The sequence below is a fragment of the Rutidosis leptorrhynchoides genome, chromosome 11, assembly GCF_046630445.1.
Source record: "Rutidosis leptorrhynchoides isolate AG116_Rl617_1_P2 chromosome 11, CSIRO_AGI_Rlap_v1, whole genome shotgun sequence".
Taxonomy (NCBI): domain Eukaryota; kingdom Viridiplantae; phylum Streptophyta; class Magnoliopsida; order Asterales; family Asteraceae; genus Rutidosis; species Rutidosis leptorrhynchoides.
Genome location: NC_092343.1, coordinates 30,261,875 through 30,269,116, shown reverse-complemented (window position 1 = coordinate 30,269,116; position 7,242 = coordinate 30,261,875).

Below are 7,242 nucleotides of genomic sequence, written 5' to 3'. Positions count from 1 at the left end.
TTTTTTTTAAATCGTGTATTTTTTCGAGATCTATCCGTTGGAAAATGGCCATAGGCCGTTTGTCCCAAATATTTTTCGAAACGAGGCCTCGAAAGCCTTCAATTTTGTGTTTCTTTGTTTAATTTTTGACGCTCATTTGACCATTTTGAATTTCTATCATATTATTTCTTTTTGTATGCATGACTTAGCATGGTACATATTGTTTTAAGGCCTATCATTTCACTCGCAATGTGATTATGTATAACGCATACAATTTTGAATCTAATGTCACTTCATTAAACACGCTTTTTATAACAATAATATGCGCCGCCAAATTGAGTACCATTTGGCGGCGCATAACTTTTGGTTTCAGATTGTTTTGAAGTTCTCAAGATCACCCTAAAACGACCCTAACATCAAGACTCTCGAAAATTTTATTGTCATTCGAAGTCATCAGGATGCCAAAAAAAGATATTTTTCTCATTATTAATCTTTTTTTGAACGTTTTCAATATATATCGTATTATTACTTTTGTGTATACATGACTTAGCATGGTATATATAGTTTTAAGGCCTATTATTTCACTCACAATGTAATTATGTATAACTCATATAATTTTGAGTCTAATGTCACTTCATTAAACATGCTTTTTAAATAATTAATATGCGCCGCCAGATGAAGTACCATTTGGCGACGCATAACCTTTGGTTTCAGATTGTGCTGAAATTCTTAGGATCACCCTAAAACGGCCCAACGAGGAAGACTCTATGAACGCGCATGCCATTCGAGGTCATCTAGATTTCGAAAAAGAAATCTTTCCTCAAAAGTTCACACCACTCACCAAACACTACCGACGGTTCGTGGTGCTTGGTTTTTTTCATCTTTTGCCAAAATGTTAGAACTATCGTATCTTTTGACTCGTAGCTCTGATTTAGTCACCGTTTTTTTAAGTCGTGTATTTTTTCGAGATCTATCTGTTGGCAAACTGCCGTAGGCCATTTGTACCAAATATTTTTCGAAATGAGGCCCCGAAATCCTTCAATTTTGCCTTTCTTTGTTTAATTTTAGACGCTAATTTGACCATTTTGAATTTCTATCATATTTTTTCTTTTTGTATGCATGACTTAGCATGGTACATATTGTTTTAAGGCCTATTATTTCACTCGCAATATAATTATGTATAACGCATGCAATTTTGAATCTAATGTCACTTCATTAAACACGCTTTTTATATCAATAATATGCGCCGCCAAATGGAGTACTATTTGACGGTGCATAACTTTTGGTTTCAGATTGTGTTGAGATTCTCAAAATCACCCTAAAACGACCCTAACATCAAGACTCTCGGAAATTTTATTGCCATTCGAAGTCGTCAGGATGCCATAAAAAGACATTTTTCTCATTATTAATGTTTTTTTGAAGGCTTTCAATATATATCGTATTATTACTTTTGTGTATACATGACTTAGCATGGTATATATAGTTTTAAGTCCTCTTATTTCAATCACAATGTAATTATGTATAACTCATATAATTTCGACTCTAACGTCACTTCATTAAGCATGCTTTTTATATCATTAATATGCGCCACCAGATGGAGTACCATTTGGCTGCGCATAACCTTTGGTTTCAGATTGTGCTGAAATTCTAAGGATCACCCTAAAAAACGGTCCAATGAGCAAAACTGTATGAATGTGCATGCCATTCGAGGTCGTCTAGATTACGAAAAAGACATCTTTCCTCGAAAATTCACACCACTCACCAAATACCACCGACGGTTCGTGGTGCTTGGTTTTTTCATCTTTTGCCAAAATGTTAGATTTATCGTATCTTTTGACTCGTAGCTCCGATTTAGTCACCGTTTTTTTAAGTTGTGTATTTTTTCGAGATCTATCCGTTGGCAACCGGCTGTAGGCCGTTTATCCCAAATATTTTTCAAAACGAGGCCTCGAAAGCCTTCAAATTTGCCTTTTTTATTTAATTTTAGACGCTCATTTGACCATTTTGAATTTCTATCATATTATTTCTTTTTGTATGCATGACTTAGCATGGTACATATTGTTTTAAGGCCTATTATTTCACTCGCAATGTAATTATGTATAACAAATACAATTTTGAATCTAATGTCACTTCATTAAACACGCTTTTTATATCAAAAATATGCGCCGCCAAATGGAGTACCATTTGGCGGCGCATAACTTTTGGTTTCAGATTGTGTTGAAATTCTCAAGATCACCCTAAAACGACCCTAACATCAAGACTCTCGGAAATTTTATTGCCATTCGAAGTCGTCAGTATGCCAAAAAAAGACATTTTTCTCATTATTAATGTTTTTTTGAACGTTTTCAATATATATCGTATTATTACTTTTGTGTATACATGAATTAGCATGGTATATATAGTTTTAAGGCATATTATTTCACTCACAATGTAATTATGTATAACTCGTATAATTTTGAGTCTAACGTCACTTTATTAAGAATGCTTTTTAAATCATTAATATGCGCCGCCAGATGGAGTACCATTTGGCGGCGCATAACCTTTGGTTTCAGATTGTGCTGAAATTCTCATGCTCACCCTAAAAACTGCCGAACGAGCAAGACTCTATGAACGTGCATGCCATTCGAGGTCGTCTAGATTACGAAAAAGACATCTTTCCTCGAAAATTCACACCACTCACCAAACAACACCGACGGTTCGTGGTGCTTGGTTTTTTTCGTCTGTTGCCAAAATGTTATATCTATCGTATCTTTTGTCTCGTAGCTCCGATTTAGTCACCATTTTTTTATGTCGGGTATTTTATCGAGATCTATCCCAAATATTTTTCGAAACGAGGCCTCCAAAGTCTTCAATTTTGACTTTCTTTATTTATTTTTAGACGCTCATTTAACCATTTTGAATTTCTTTCATATTATTTCTTTTTGTATGCATGACTTAGCATGGTACATATTGTTTTAAGTCCTATTATTTCACTCGCAATGTAATTATGTATAACGCATACAATTTTGAATCTAATGTCACTTCATTAAACACGTTTTTTATATCAATAATATGCGCCGCCAAATAGAGTACCATTTGACGGCGCATAACTTTTGGTTTCAGATTGTGTTGAAATTCCCAAGATCACCCTAAAACGACCCTAACATCAAGACTCTCGGAAATTTTATTGCCATTCGAAGTTATCAGGATGCCAAAAAAGACATTTATCTCATTATTAATGTTTTTTTAAACGTTTTCAATATATATCGTATTATTACTTTTGTGTATACATGACTTAACATGGTATATACAGTTTTAAGGCCTATTATTTCAATCACAATGTAATTATGTATAACTCATATAATTTTGAATCTAACGTCACTTCATTAAGAATGCTTTTTAAATCATTAATATGCGCCGCCAGATGGAGTACCATTTGGCGGCACATAACCTTAGGTTTCAGATTGTGCTGAAATTCTCAGGATCGCCCTAAAAACGGCCTAACGAGCAAGACTCTATGAACGCGCATGCCATTCAAGGTCGTCTAGATTACGAAAAAGACATCTTTCCTCAAAAATTCACACCACTCACCAAACGCCATCGACGGTTCGTGGTGCTTGGTTTTTTTCATTTTTTGCCAAAATGTTAGATCTATCGTGTCTTTTGACTCGCAGCTCCGATTTAGTCACCGTTTTCTTTAATTCGTGCATTTTTTCGAGATCTATCCGTTAGAAAACTGCCGTAGGCTGTTTGTCCCAAATATTTTTCGAAACGAGGCCTCGAAAGCCTTCAATTTTGCCTTTCTTTGTTTAATTTTAGACGCTCATTTGACCATTTTGAATTTCTATCATATTTTTTCTTTTTGTATGCATGACTTAGCATGGTACATATTGTTTTAAGGCCTATTATATCACTCGCAATGTAATTATGTATAACGCATGCAATTTTGAATCTAATGTTACTTCATTAAACACGCTTTTTATATCAATAATATGCGCCGCCAAATGGAGTACCATTTGGCGGCGCATAACTTTTGGTTTCAGATTGTGTTGAAATTCTCAAGATCACCCTAAAACGACCCTAACATCGAGACTCTCGGAAATTTTATTGCCATTCGAAGTCGTCATGATGCCAAAAAAAGACATTTTTCTCATTATTAATGTTTTTTTGAACGTTTTCAATAAATATCGTATTATTACTTTTGTGTATACATGACTTAGCACGGTATATATAGTTTTAAGGCCTATTATTTCACTCACAATAAAATCATGTATAACTCATATAATTTTGAGTCTAACATCACTTCGTTAAACATGCTTTTTAAATCATTAATATGTGCCGCCAGATGGAGTACCATTTGGCGACGCATAACCTTTGGTTTCAGATTGTGCTGAAATTCTCAGGATCACCCTAAAACGGCCCAACGAGCAAGACTCTATGAACGCGCATGCCATTCGAGGTCGTCTAGATAACGAAAAAGACATATTTCCTTGAAAATTCACACCACTCACCAAACACCACTGACGGTTCGTGGTGCTTGGTTTTTTTCATCTTTTGCCAAAATTTTAGATCTGTCGTATCTTTTGACTCGTAGCTCCGATTTAGTAACCGTTTTTTTAAGTCGTGTATTTTTTCGAGATCTATCCGTTGGAAAACGGCCGTAGGCCGTTTGTCCCAAGTATTTTTCGAAACGAGGCCTCGAAAGCCTTCAATTTTGCCTTTCTTTGTTTAATTTTAGACCCTCATCTGACCATTTTGAATTTCTATCATATTATTTCTTTTTGTATGCATGACTTAGCATGGTACATATTTTTTTAAGGCCTATTATTTCACTCGCAATGTAATTATGTATAACGCATACAATTTTGAATCTAATGTCACTTCATTAAACACGCTTTTTATAACAATAATATGCGCCGCCAAATAGAGTACCATTTGGCGGCGCATAACTTTTGGTTTCAGATTGTTTTGAAATTCTCAAAATCACCTTAAAACGACCCTAACGTCAAGACTCTCGAAAATTTTATTGTCATTCGAAGTCGTCAGGATGCCAAAAAAAGACATTTTTCTCATTATTAATGTTTTTTTGAACGTTTTCAATATATATCGTATTATTACTTTTGTGTATACATGACTTAGCATGGTATATATAGTTTTAAGGCCTATTATTTCACTCACAATGTAATCATGTATAACTCATATAATTTTGAGTCTAACGTCACTTCGTTAAACATGCTTTTTAAATCATTAATATGCGCCGCCAGATGAAGTACATTTGGCGACGCATAACCTTTGGTTTCAGATTGTGCTGAAATTCTCATGATCACACTAAAACGACCTAACGAGCAAGACTCTATGAACGCGCATGCCATTCGAGGTCCTCTAGATTACTGATAATGCTAAAAATGAACATATATTTCATAGCATTATCCCTCAAGAAAGAAAAGCTTTTAGTTGCAATTGTTCTATTTACAAGTGATATTCGTTTAAATAATAAAAGGTGAAGACAAAATACAGATTCGACGAATTGAAGACGCAAACGACAAAAAAGCTCAAAAGTACAAAGTACAATCAAAGTGGTTCAAATTATTGGTGAGAAACGTCTCAAAATTACAAGAGTACAAGTCGCAAAACGCAAAATACAAGATATTAAATTGTACGCAAGGACGTTAGAAAATCCGGAACCGGGACCAAAGTCAACTCTCAACGCTTGACGCAACGGACTAAAAATTATGAGTCAACTATGCACAAGAATATAATATAATATTTAAATAATTATATAAATTATTTATATATTATATATATTTAAAAATAACGTCGACAAGCTTGAAAACAAAATTATGTGAGCTGGTACCTACCTCCATGCAATCGCATGGCCTGTAGGCATATTATCCATGCGATCGCATGGGCCAATTTTTGTGGCCACATGCCTATAAATTTCGTAGTTGGTGATTGAATATCATATCTTTTCCATCTATCTCTCACTCAACGTATATATATATATATATATATATATATATATATATATATATATATATATATATATATATATATATATATATATATATTATATTTTAATTTTAATTTTAAATTCTAATAATAAGGGTATGTTAGCGAATGTTGTAAGGTTGTAAGTCGAAATTCTGTCCGTGTAACGCTACGCTATTTTTAATCATTGTAAGTTATGTTCAACCTTTTTAAATTAATGTCTCGTAGCTAAGTTATTATTATGCTTATTTAATGCAGAAGTAATCGTGATGTTGGGCTAAATACTAAAATTGGGTAATTGGGCTTTAGACCATAATTGGGGTTTGGATAAAAGAACGACACTTGTGGAAATTAGACTATGGGCTATTAATTGGCTTTATATTAACTAAATGATACCTCGTTAATTTAATATATAGACTTATAATTTGACGTATTTATATATAACCACATACGCTTGACTGGGCACGGTGGGCGGGATATCTATAAATACCAATAATTGTTCATTTTACCGTACACGAAACTGGATTAATAGTTAATAGACTTGTTGAAACAGGGGTGGATTACATTCAAGGGTAATTGGTGTAATTGTTAACAAAGTAGTAAAACCTTGGTTTACACGCAGTCGATAACCTGGTGTAATCATTAAATAAAGTATTAAGACCTTGTTACAATTCGAATCCCCAATTAGTTGGAATATTTGACTTCGGGAATATGAATAATTTGACGAAGACTTTCGCACTTTATGATTATGACTGATGGACTATTATGGACAAATCCGTATGGACATATCAAATAATCCAGGACAAATGACAATTAACCCATGGGAATAAACTAAAAACAACACGTCGAACATCATGATTACGGAAGTTTAAATAAGCATAATTCCTTTATTTCATATTTAATTCCCTTTATTTCGTATTTAATTGCACTTTTAATTATCGTATTTTTTATTTATCGCATTTTTATTTATCGCAATTTCATTATCGTTATTTACTTTACGCTTTAAATTAAGTTATTTTTATTTTTAATATTTTACATTAGGTTTTAACTGAGACTAAAGTTTTAAAAATCGACAAACCGGTCATTAAACGGTAAAACCCCCTTTTTTAATAATAATAATAATACTACTTATATATATTTTTGTATTTTTACAATTATAAGTTAAAAATATAGCGTTAAACTTGGCGAGTTCCCTGTGGATGAACCGGACTTACTAAAAACTACACTACTGTACGATTAGGTACACTGCCTATAAATGTTGTAGCAAGGTTTAGGTATATCCACTCTATAAATAAA